Consider the following 12,944-nt stretch of genomic DNA (forward strand, 5'->3'; position numbering starts at 1 on the left):
TGCACTGCTCCGTTCGTTTCTAATGCTACACAAGTTGCGCATCTTTTTCTAGATCTATAAACCATACATCATCCAGAAGCGCGCGTGCTAGCTGTTCCATATGAGATATAAATCTGTGCACCCGTTCTCCGGCTACACGTTCAAGAGTGACGTTTTCCCGGAAGACAGCTCGAGCGCTTTTGTGATAGGCTGCGTCCCAAACCGCTTACAGAAGCACTTCATGGTACGTCAAATTAGTACACTACTTACATAGTGGTCGTTGCTATTTAATATGCTATTTAGTAAGTAGTTTGCGATTTTAGACGCGACCATGATTTGTTTCTACGATTCCAGTGTTTGTGTTTACACATGGGTTGGGTGAATAAACGAATCGTTTTAGTCGAACATTTATTAATTCATCTTCTTTAACACCAAATTATCCTCGTCAGGGTCGCGGTCCAAAAGCGTCCTGGCCAAAATAAAGACTTAAATCTTGGTCCGCTTAGATTATCCAGCCAACTAAATTACCCAGATTCATAATAAAACAATAAAAGCTCAATTAAGCATGTTTTTTTTTGTCGCAAGACAAAGAAAAAACACATTTGCAGTGGCATTTATTCATTTTTTTTACCCACATATCAATAATAAAAATATAATGCTACAGGTCAATTGTATGGACCACGTATACTGTACGTATAGAATAGTTACGTAAGCTTTTATCTGAACAGCAAGCATGAAAAACAAAAGTCAATCATTGATTGAATGTATTAGCAAGTACTTTTTTCAAAATAAAAATCACTGTGGTTTTATCATTGATTTATTTATTGCAATAAAAACTAAATAACTAATAAAGGCAGGGATATCACTTGGAGACATTTGTCAGCCACCACAAGTCCCAAGATCATCTTTATAAATAATTGTCCTTAGGATCAAAGTACATTGAACAGTGGTCTTTTACTAAAGTACAATGTGTAATCTTTTTAGTTTTAATCCAATATCCACCAGTTTGTCCATCAAGTAATCTTTACATTTCCTTTATTCTTCAACATAACCTTAGCCGTAATCTTAAACGCATTGGGCTGTTTCTGCAGGACAGTGATTCAAAAATGTCAGCGTTGTTTCTGAAATAGCTAAATTAGGGTAAAATAAAGCTTTCAGAATGGCCTTCCCAACATTCTGGCCCCAACCATATTGAAAAAATGTGAACTGTACTGAAAAGTAGAGTCTGTGCCAAAATGCCAACAAATCTGATTGAATTCCAGAATTCAAACAGAGTTGTGCCAGAATCTTGTTGATGGCTTTTAAAAGAGGCGAATCCAGATAAGAAGAGCTTAGGAACATGAATATGGAGTCATAATAATATTCAGACCCCAGAGTTCTTGCACACTTTATTGTATTGTGTTGCTTAAGTTAAGTTTCTTCCATTTCAAAATGTTGGAGGCCATTGTGATTGAGGCAATTAGATTTATGGACATCCAAAGACAGTTACTTGGATTTCATGGCTTGTTTTTGTACCAAGGTGTGTGCCTTTCCAAGCTGTGTGTAGTGAAAGAAATCTGTTAAACAATTAAGCTTAACATACCTCAGGGGTAATTAAAGAAAACAGGATGCACCAGTTTATTATTTATATAGCAGAGTGACTTAACTGTTGTTTTCAACAGGGCCAGTAGGGCCAGTGGCCACTGGCCAGTAGGGCCAGTGATAGCTCAGTGGTTAAGGTACTGGACTAGCAAACAGAAGGTTGCCGGTTCAAGCCCCGCCACCACCAAGTTGCCACTGTTGGGTCCCTGAGCAAGGCCCTTAACCCTCAATTGCTCATTGTGTAAGTCGCTTTGGATAAAAGCGTCTGCTAAATGCTGAAAATGTAAATGTAAATGTTTTCAGAAAAATATAAAACATGTTTTTACTTCATCATTATTGGATTATTAAGTATAGATTGTAGATTGATGGATAAAATCCACAACACATTAAAATGTATAAAAAGTCAGGGGGTCTGAAAACCTCCTTAATCCACTATATACTGTATACAAACCCGAGGAAATTTAGGAAATAGTTAAAAAAAAACAGAAAGCAGTGATGTAGAGACTTTTGTAAACCTTTTGCAGGTATTTAAAAAAAAACAGCACACATAAGAACTATTTAATGTTTCATCTTATCAACAGTTTTTGTAAATATGCACTGGCAATGTAACACTGGGACATTTGTGGAATAATCAAAAACACCTGTGCTGGAACAAGAAAAAAGGCAAATAGGTAACATGTTATGCTATTATTATATGGGATATACACTGATCAGCCATAACATTAAAACCACCTCCTTGTTTCTACACTCACTGTCCATTTTATCAGCTCCACTTACCATATAGAAGCACTTTGTAGTTCTACAATTACTGACTGTAGTCCATCTGTTTCTCTGCATGCTTTGTTAGCCTTCTTTCATGCTGTTCTTCAATGGTCAGGACTCTCCTAGGACCACTACAGAGCAGGTATTATTTGGCTGGTGGATCATTCTCAGCACTGCAGTTGTGCTGGTATGAGTGGATAAGACACAGCAGCACTGATGGAGTTTTTAAACACCTCACTGTCACTGCTGGACTGAGAATAGTCCACCAACCAAAAATATCCAGCCAACAGCGCCCCATGGGCAGCGTCTTGTGACCACTGATGAAGGTCTAGAAGATGACCAACTCAAACAGCAGCAAAAGATGAGCGAGCGTCTCTGACTTTACATCTACAAGGTGGACCAACTAGGTAGGAGTGTCTAATAGAGTGGACAGTGAGTGGACACAGTATTTAAAAACTCCAGCAGCGCTGCTGTGTCTGATCCACTCATACCAGCACAACACACACTAACACACCACCACCATGTCAGTGTCACTGCAGTGCTGAGAATGATCCACCACCTAAATAATACCTGCTCTGTAGTGGTCCTGTGGGGTAGTAATTGAGTAATTGTACTGTAGAACTGCAAAGTGCTTCTCTATGGTAAGTGGAGCTGATAGAAACAAGGAGGTGGTTTTAATGTCACAGCAGATCAGTGTAAATAGAGCATTAATAAAAGTGTTAGTTGTTTATGAGCAATAATTAGTTAAGTTAAACCACTTTGTGAAAAACTTTGTGGACAAATAGTGCAGCTGTTTAAAAACTATATTTCTTAATGCATTGTTGCAAGGAATTTAGGGTTTTTGCTATCTTTATGCCACTGCATTATTAGAAGACTTTGATAATATGGGAAAAACTTTGTGAGTAAAGGGCAAAGCTGAAAACCAGTGTTACATACACATGACTTCCATCCCTCAAACCACAGATGTACATTGGGATACTTGGAAAAACCCTAGTAGAAGCAACTGAGACCTAAACTGTTAAGCAGCTGCAGGGTTACATAAAGCAAGAAAAATAAAATATTCCACTTTTACAACTACAACGATTGATGTTCTTAGTTCCAAAATGATTACAGATTGTGAAGTAACACAGTGAAAAACAATCCCTTCTACAAACGTTTTGTAATGTGTTCCAACCATTAAATAAAGAATAAGCATATAAAAACAAAGAACAATAAAGGTGATTAGTTAAAAACAATAAATATCTATTTTACTATCACAATTAAATAAAGGACAAAATCAAGTCTAAACCCTGTCATGACATACAAGTTCCATTCAAATGCGCTTGCATTGCACAACAGATGCTACTTACTGGCCTCTAGTGGGTGCATAATGTTATTGCAGATAACCCTAGATACACACACACACACACACACAATTTATTTATTTATTAGGATTTTAACGTCATGTTTTACACTTTGGTTACATTCATGACAGAAATGGTAGTTAATCGTTACACAAGATTCATCAGTTCAAGTTTAATGTCAAACACAGTCATGGACAATTTAGTGGCTCCAATTCACCTCACTTGCATGTCTCTGGACTGTGGGAGGAAACCGGAGCTCCTGGAGGAAACCCACGCAGACACGGGGAGAACATGCAAACTCCACACAGAGAGGACCCGGACCGCCCCAACTGGGCATCAAACCCAGGACCTTCTTGCTGTGAGGCGACAATGCTACCCACTTAGCCACCGTGTCGCCCTCATATGCACACACACACACACATACACACACACACACATACACACATACACACACACACACACAATAACCACTGCAATTCTTTTCATTATCCTTAGTTTTCTCATTTTCCTTTTCGTATTTTTATTTGATTAAAATAAAAAAGGTATTATGCCTTAAAAGGTATTATTACGATATGTGCAGATTTGATCGAAAATATACAACTAGACGTCTCAGTAAATAAAGAAAGAATATTATTAATACATTAAAAGCAATTCTGATACATCGTATCGAATCTCAGCTCTGCCATCCGACTGGGCTGGGCGACTACATGAACAACGATTGGCTGTTGTTCAAGGTGGTTCATGAGCCGGACCAGGGTTCCTCATAACTGGTGCAATTACGACCTCTGCTGGCTGATTGATGGCGCCTGCACAGAGTTGGGGATCAATGCTGATCAGGGTGTGGCTCTCCATGCACAAAGCTGATCTGCATATGAGCTCGTCTCGTGCAGGTGAAAAGAGGCGTTTGCAAAGCTCCTCAGTCAGCAGGGGAGGGTTGTATACGACTAGAATAGGGAAGAAAATTGGGGGGAGGGGAATTGGAGAAAAAAAAGCAATTTTGATAGTATACGTTGACATAATTTCTCTTGACTAATCTAATCTTGACTAATGTTTATGTGCACTATTATTAAACCCTCAGCCTCAGTATACTTGGTGGAACATCCTTTTGTGGCTTTTGTGCTGCAACACCAAAGATTTTTCATAGGATTTAAATCTGGAGACTGAGAAGATCCACTCCAGGGTAATCCACGACTGATTCCATAACCAAGCCTTGTTTGAGTCGGAACTGTGCTTGGGATCAGTGTCTTGCTGGAAAGTCCAATTATAAGTTCATTATTATCACAGAAAGCAGAACATTCCATTTCAAAATGCCTTGGTACTTCTGTTAATCCATGTAAGTCAGGTTTACCAATTTCTACAGCAGAAAAAAACATTTTTACATTATCACTGACCCACTGTGATAATGACCCATGCTTAGCCGTGGTGTTCTTCTGGTCAGAAGCCCCAAGACGAACTGCTAATCCATCTGGCTAAATGGTTCTATTTTTTTATTTTACATTTACATTTTTAGCATTTAGCAGACGCTTTTATCCAAAGCGACTTACACAATGAGCAGAACATGATGAGCAATTGAGGGTTAAGGGCCTTGCTCAGGGACCCAACAGTGGCAACTTGGTGGTGGCAGAGCTTGAACCGGCAATCTTCTGTTTACTAGTCCAGTACCTTAACCACTGAGCTACCACTGGTCATAGAACTGTGTCCCAGAACTCCTCAGGGCTGTCCAAATTTCTTCTGGCGAATTCTAGTCAGCCCTTCTTGTGCTTCTTGGTCAAAATTGGAATGCATTGTGAAGTCCGGCCATAAGTTCCTAAGTTGTTAGGTGATCTTCTCATGGTTCTTATGGCCGGCAGCTGGGGTATGGAGGCAGAATAGCTGATGTTGATCTGTCAAGCTCTCTCAGTTGACAATTACCTGTGCTTTACCTAGGGCTCAGGTGATCTGTCAATCTCTCTTGATTGACAGTCAGCCGCACCTGATAAGTGTTAAGTCGCTTGTCACTTGTTTTACCAACACTTATAGTGGCACATAGTGGCAACAGTATAGAACAGAATTTTCTGTTGTGTCATAATTGCGCCCCTGTGCACAAAAATATCCATAAAATTTGCAGAGCCCTAACCTCAAATGCATGATACCAGGACCCTCTTGTCCAATGTGCCTGACCTCACAAATGTTTTTTTTTCCATAGGTGCACTCTAATATCCTGTGGAAAGCTGTCTACACTTTGTGGGTGGGATTCCATAACAATGCCCATACTTATAAAATAGTATGTCCAACAAGCTTAAACGTATTGTTTGATTGAGACTGAGTTTGATTTAGCTGAGGTAGTTAAAGGACCTGGGTCACTGAATTTTCTTAAACTGCATTCTATTTAATTCAGAGTAATTTGAAGTGAATTTGTTTGCCAGACATACATTATGAATTGACATTTATTATTGTACATTTATTATGTTGGGTAACGAACTATAGTTGAATTTAATTCAAAACTTATTTGACCGCATCTTACAATAAATGTAATAAAACATTTAATGTAATAATTTACCAAATATAGCACATATTTTAAATCTGAATTTATATAGCATAATACTGTACTTACACGTGTTCTCATTGTGCACTTTACACGAACGCTCGATAATTAAAGAGAATATAAAAATAAATGTTTTAAAGATACAAATAACAGTAGCTACAATGTGCTTTTTAAATGGAGCCCAGTCCTAAAACTGTTCTTTTTTTAACCTCCTCATTTACAGCGTTAAAGCTTTTTTAATCTGTGTAACCCAAACGGCTTAAACGAAACTGGGGTTCACCAAGGGGCTCTCAGCTATTCATTTATAATTGGTGTAAGCGGTCATCACAAGCATGTGCGTTATAGGACAATAGATAGACTCTAAAAGGAACCTCGACGGCACATTAAACTAGCATTAGTTCTTCCAAGAAGTGTACTCAAGCTTATTCTGGTCTGGATGCGCACACCTCTCCAAAAGCGCGCACGTCTCCAAAAGCGCACGTTTTACCCCACAAAAGAGTTGACATTGTTTGAGGTTTTCTACAAGAGGTGTACATATGGTATCCGGGTTGTAATTAAATGTTATACTTTGTTGTGGGTTTTTTCCTTCAGAGCGAAGTTTCCTTTTCTTCTTTATGTGCAGTCTGAACAAGAGGGAAGATTTCAATAGCTTGTCTGCCAGTTTAGGACAAATGGATGGCAAAAAGCTGGTCAGCGAGTTTTCAGTCTTTCATTGCCCTCTTCAGATGTCCTTCAAACAAAAGCTGAGGATGAAAATAAAGCCCCACCTGGTACTTCTGTTTGCTAAAATAATAATAAATAGATTTAATAAATAATTACAACAGATTGCAAATTGGAGTAGTTGAGGAAGTATTAATCAAGACGCTGAGGGCAGTTATCACCTGCTCTCGAGTAAGTCTAGTTTATTGTTAAATATTGTTAAATCACTTTCGGCCCCGAGTCTATCTCCGATTTCACCAGCAACTGGTCGCCTGTGTTTGCCCACAGTTTGCAAAACAAGCAGGATATTACACGATACTGATAAAAAAAATCGGAGGACAAAACTGACAACCTCAAACTCACACCTGTCTGCGTTATCCGAACGTGGATCTGGCATCAAATGTTATTTGTAAAGCGGTAAGATTCGGTTTACTTTGGATTATTTTAAGGCTTTTATAACAGCACGACAACATCCATATCTCTCTGCTATATTTGTCTAGTTTATTGAAAGCATATGGTTATCAGATAGCCTACAAAATACATATTTAGTTAGACTGTGGACGAGTGCTTCTCGGAGATGTCGTGTATATAGGCAAATATTTTGCGTCCACAATAACATACTGGGGTCTCTTCAATAAATTAAGATATCAAGATCTGCTGAAGAGCGTAAATTTGAGCCAATTAAACCAGCCATTGTTCTTTAAAAGGTTAACTGCGAATAGATACAAAATGCGCAATAAAATTGAGTTTAAACGGAGCGCCATTTGGAGAGCCCATAGCGCACAAAAATATAGGTATTATTCTTATATGTATTAAGTATATTATCGTGCTAATAAAAATGATGTGGGTCAAAGACACTATTCCTTTAAAAAAAATTATGTGATAAAAGATTTTTCTAGATTAATTTAATGAATAAACTGAATGCGCAAAATATATTGTGTTGCGCATTGAAATGTATCCAACAGCAATCAGGTGATCCTAAATGAAAGGCATTGAATTTTTAGAAAATGTCACAAAAACCTTACAAATGTTTTACTAGTTCATAAATAGAATCAGTAGATTCTGTGAATGAGCTCGGTCTAATAACAAAGAGAAAATACATGTGCTCTGAAACAAAGCTGAACTGATAATACATGAACGCGCTTGATAAAATCTGATTGGCCGCCAGAAATGCGCCTTCACAAAATCCACACAGCCAGTCAAGATAAAAAGGAACTCAAACGCAGCATGGAGGGCATCACTCCTGTCATGCTTACGGATTTGTGTACAAATTATTGGAAACATTTTGGAGTCGTTTCCAGTTTAAGACCTGCAGCGCAAAAATAATAATCTTCTACTAAAGGGGACCTGCTTACAATTATTACGGTATGCTACAGTAATTAGAGATCTACTTTTTTGTCATGTGTTTTGTATCTACAACTTGTTGACGCCTTGTTTGACTTTACAGAACGCTTCACAAAATGCCAGCTTCTATGAAAATAAAAGCAGCTTGTGCGCCTTACGTGCGGTCAGCAGAGGAATCCATTTCACCTTTACGCATGACCAAAGACAGAGCAATCAGTAATAAACCTGAGCAAGAGGGAACACAGACCATACTCAAAGACGGCTCGCTTGGAAGTGGAAGTAAAACAATCAGAAATCATCTAAAATCAAAGCTGTCGGACAGTCTGGCGTGGTGCGTTAAGCGCAGGGCGAAGGCGAATGACAGGGAGCGGCACCGAATGCACAGCCTAAATTCTGCACTGGATGAGCTGAGGAACGTGCTTCCAACTCTCCCCGACGATGCCAAACTCACCAAAATCGAAACTCTAAGGTTTGCCCACAATTATATCTGGGCACTGACTGAAACCCTTAGAATTTCAGAGTCAGTGGGACACAAGACAGATCTCCAGACTGATGAGAAGTACCAGTGCATCTTGACAGGTGCGCACGGACGCACGGATCTACTACTGCAACGATCTGACTGCACTTTTCAAAACCATCTAACATTTGAATGTGATGATGGGTTAAATGTGAGTGATGTACTGGCTTATTTTTCGCAATCACAGAGATTTAGTGACTGTAGTTTCTAAACACCTTTAATGTGAATAGAACGGCACTTTCAGGTGCGCACCGTGGTGAGGCACAGCTCCAGGAAATCTGGGTTAGCAAGCACTTCGTCTCCAGTACTCACTTTGAAGAATGTTGCACTCCCTGGGTGTTTTTTCTTCTAAATACTAAACTGCCCTTATATTTTAAACATGAATGTTGGCCCTAAATTGTCCCAGTAATGGACTGACACACTGTAAAGGGTGTATTTCTACCTTTAGCCCAGCGTTTTCCAATAGGTTCTGGGCCCCGATCAATCGGTAAGGATGGATGAATAAATTAACCATTTTATACCCTGGGCTAACCTTTAGTGTGTGTCTACTCAGGACCCCTACCTAATTTTTTTTTAACCTAATTGCACTATAAGGAGGGCATTTACAGGTCCTCCCCCACCATGGGTTATTGTGCCTCCACATACTTTTGTTTTGTATGGGTTTTGTATTTTGTACTTTTTAATACTTTTGTATAAAAATGTAGATTTTTTAAAAATAATTAAAGTATTCATTAGTGTGTCTCATGTTCTGATGTTTTTACACTTTTATTTAAAGCAGAAAAATTAAGATTTTACACAAGCATTGTTTTCTAAGACAGGAATTGAATATACAGTGTAGTGTTTATAGTCCCTTGATTATGGACTACTGCAGTGCATGCTGCACATGTAGAACTCGGCTAAAACCCACAAATACCGTACTAACAAAAAAACTAACAAACAAGCTTACATATAATTGTTTGTTTGTTTATTAGGATTTTAACGTCATGTTTTACACTTTGGTTACATTCATGACAGAAACGGTAGTTACTCATTACACAAGATTCATCAGTTCACAAGGTTACATTAAACACAGTCTTGGACAATTTTGTATCTTCAATTCACCTCACTTGCATGTCTTTGGACTGTGGGAGGAAACCGAAGCACCCGGAGGAAACCCACACGGACACAGGGAGAACATGCAAATTCCACACAGAAAGGACCTGGACCGCCCCACCTGGGGATCAAACCCAGGACCTTCTTGCTGTGAGGCGACAGTGCAGCTTACATATAATACGTCTTTTTTTTAATTATTATTATTTATGCGTTTTCTCCCATTTTTCTCCCTTTTTAGCGCGTCCAATTGCCCCATTGCATCATGCTTTCTCTCCACCAATGCCGATCCCTGCTCTGATTGAGGAGAACGAAGCTAACCACGCCCCCTCCAACACGTGGGCAGCATGCCGTATGCATCTTATCACCTACACTTTGACGAGTGCAGTGCAGCTTAGCTGCGTGTACGGAGGGACACACCCTGAGAGCACTCTTTTCTCATCTCTGTGCAGGCGCCATCAATCAGCCAGCAGAGGTCGTAATTGCATTAGTCATGAGAGAGACCCTATTCGGCTTAGTCCCGCCCATATCTGAACAACAGGCCAATCGTTGTTCATGTGGCCGCTCAGCCGGCAGGCAGAGCTGAGATTCGATACGATGTATTTGAGATCCCAGCTCTGGTTCCAGCGTGTGTTTTTACCACTGCGCCACCTGAGCGTCCTTATAATACGTCTTTAAATGTATTCTGAGGTAAAACTTACATTCCATTATTTGTAACTAACTAGCTAGTCTGTAGCTTATTTTAATAAAGGAAACTGCAGTCAGTGATAATGCTGCAGGTTACTTCACTTTACACAGTTAGTGTGTCCTGATTATCATCAGTCACCTCATTATGGATGGATCTCAAGAGGTTGTGCCTGTGGGGGCCAAGGTTTACACCAAGGCCTGAGCTATTAATGCCAGTACATATTGTTGTTATTATTATACTGTTAAGGACTAAACATACAATATGTCTTTATTATGGAAGCTCCCCCCAGGTAGCAATACGTAACATTTTTAATTTTTGTATCTTAAATGTTATTTATTCCGCTTATAAAGTTTAAAAAAAGAGAGCTGAAGCTTTATGATGGGTTGGCACCCTGTCCTGGGTATTCCTGCCTAGCATCCAGTGGTAAAACTGGACCCTGACGAGGATTGATGAAAAATAAATAAAACAAAAAATAAGATTTATACTTACAAGTGTACCAGCATTTAGAAATCCAAATAACAGGCTTTAATTTGTTCTGTTTATCAAATGCATGTCACACTGTGGCTATAATGAATAAAGGTTTATTATGAGAGGATGGGAGGGAGATCTTTCTGGTCCAGACTGGCTTCTGATTTAAGCTGTCCAGTCAACACTGTCACCTCACAGCAAGAAGGTCCTGAGTTCAGTTCCCAGGTGGAGCAGTCTGGGTCCTTTCTGTGTGGAGTTTGCATGTTCTCCCCGTGTCTGCGTGGGTTTTCTTCCGGGAGCTCCGGTTTTCATCCCACAGTCCAAATACATGCAAGTGGGGTAAATTGGAGATAGAAAATGGTCCATGACTGTGTTTGACATTAAACTTGTGAACTGATGAATCTTGTGTAACCAGTAACTGTTTCTGTCATGAATGTAACCAAAGTGTGTAAAACATGACAGTAAAATTCTAATAAACTAAACCAAACAGTCAGACAATGCACTCAATCTTAAATTACTTATTTTAAATGAGCACAACATGACAATTTAATGAGTTAGATGTGATAATCCCTGACAGTGAAAAGAAGGGAATGATGGGTAATTTAGGCAGTCAAAACCTTAATTAATTCATGAACCCATTTTGTGCAACAGGCTGACCCAAAACAAGTAAAAAACCCACCATACCTACCTGCTTAAGATCCTAAAACATGCTTATAAATGACATATACATGAAGGCTTTTGATATTATGTGTTTTACCTCCATGTATTGAAGACACTGAACAGCTGAAGGTCAAACAGACTTGAATGTAGTAAAATGTCACAGGATAGTGTTGAATATGCACTTGGTATTTAAAGGCTAGTCGGTCAGAGCTGTAGTGCATTTTGACGTCTGTCACGTCACATTAACTTATATATACAAAAGAATTAAACGACTAGTAAAGGCTCTGAACAGCACTTAAGTGTGACCTATAGGTCAGACACGCCACTATTCACTAGCTGGCAAGGGAAATTCTTCCAGCAGCATGGTTTTGCATTACAATAAAAATGCACAGTGCTTAAAATCTTACTTTTATAGCAACAACTGTCTGTTAAAGCCATTTTTCCTAATAGTCCACTGGACTCTTTTAATAAGAGTATACAGTATGTTAAAGCAATTTTTTTGCATGGAATAATATTCAGGTCATTATTTTAGTTTAGTGGTTGATATTAATATTCCGAGGAATGCATTTCTAGACTTGATGTTCTGTTCACTGAAAAAAAAACCTACTGAATTAGCATCATTCAGTTGCGGACACCAAGTACAAGCAGTACAATACATAACATCAACATCATAATTCCCAAAAACTGAATATAAAAACAAAACTGTCAATCAAATATACTGCACTCGGTAAAATGATGTCCACAACTAATGTGTGTAAAAGTCATTATTTATTAATTCATTTATTTATTTTTACCAACCACTTCATTCTCATGAGGGTATCCAGAACCACGGAGAACCAGGAGCTTTACAAGACCAACACTATCTGCCACCGTGCCATCATGTCACATCAGGTAGTTTAATACTTAGTCAAACTTAGCTACATGTATGGGGAGAGTGTACATTTATTTATTTATTTATTAGGATTTTAACATTATGTTTTACACTTTGGTTACATTCATGACAGGAACGGTAGTTACTCAAACACAGTCTTGGACAATTTGGTATCTCCAATTCATCTCACACAGAAAGGACCTTCTTGCTGTGAGGTGACCGTGCTACCCACTGAGCCACCGTGCCGCCCAGAAAGTGTACATGTAAAATGAAATACAAGTTAAAACAGAGACTCATAGGAATTATGGTCTATACTGACACAATCTTCAATAAACCACTAACAAAAATATGTATAATGATGTTATATGTTGTAAAAAGGTATGCTGGTGGTTTCTTAAATTATGCAGACAGTACATACA

The sequence above is a fragment of the Trichomycterus rosablanca genome, chromosome 5 (assembly GCF_030014385.1).
Source record: "Trichomycterus rosablanca isolate fTriRos1 chromosome 5, fTriRos1.hap1, whole genome shotgun sequence".
Classification (NCBI taxonomy): Eukaryota; Metazoa; Chordata; class Actinopteri; order Siluriformes; family Trichomycteridae; genus Trichomycterus; species Trichomycterus rosablanca.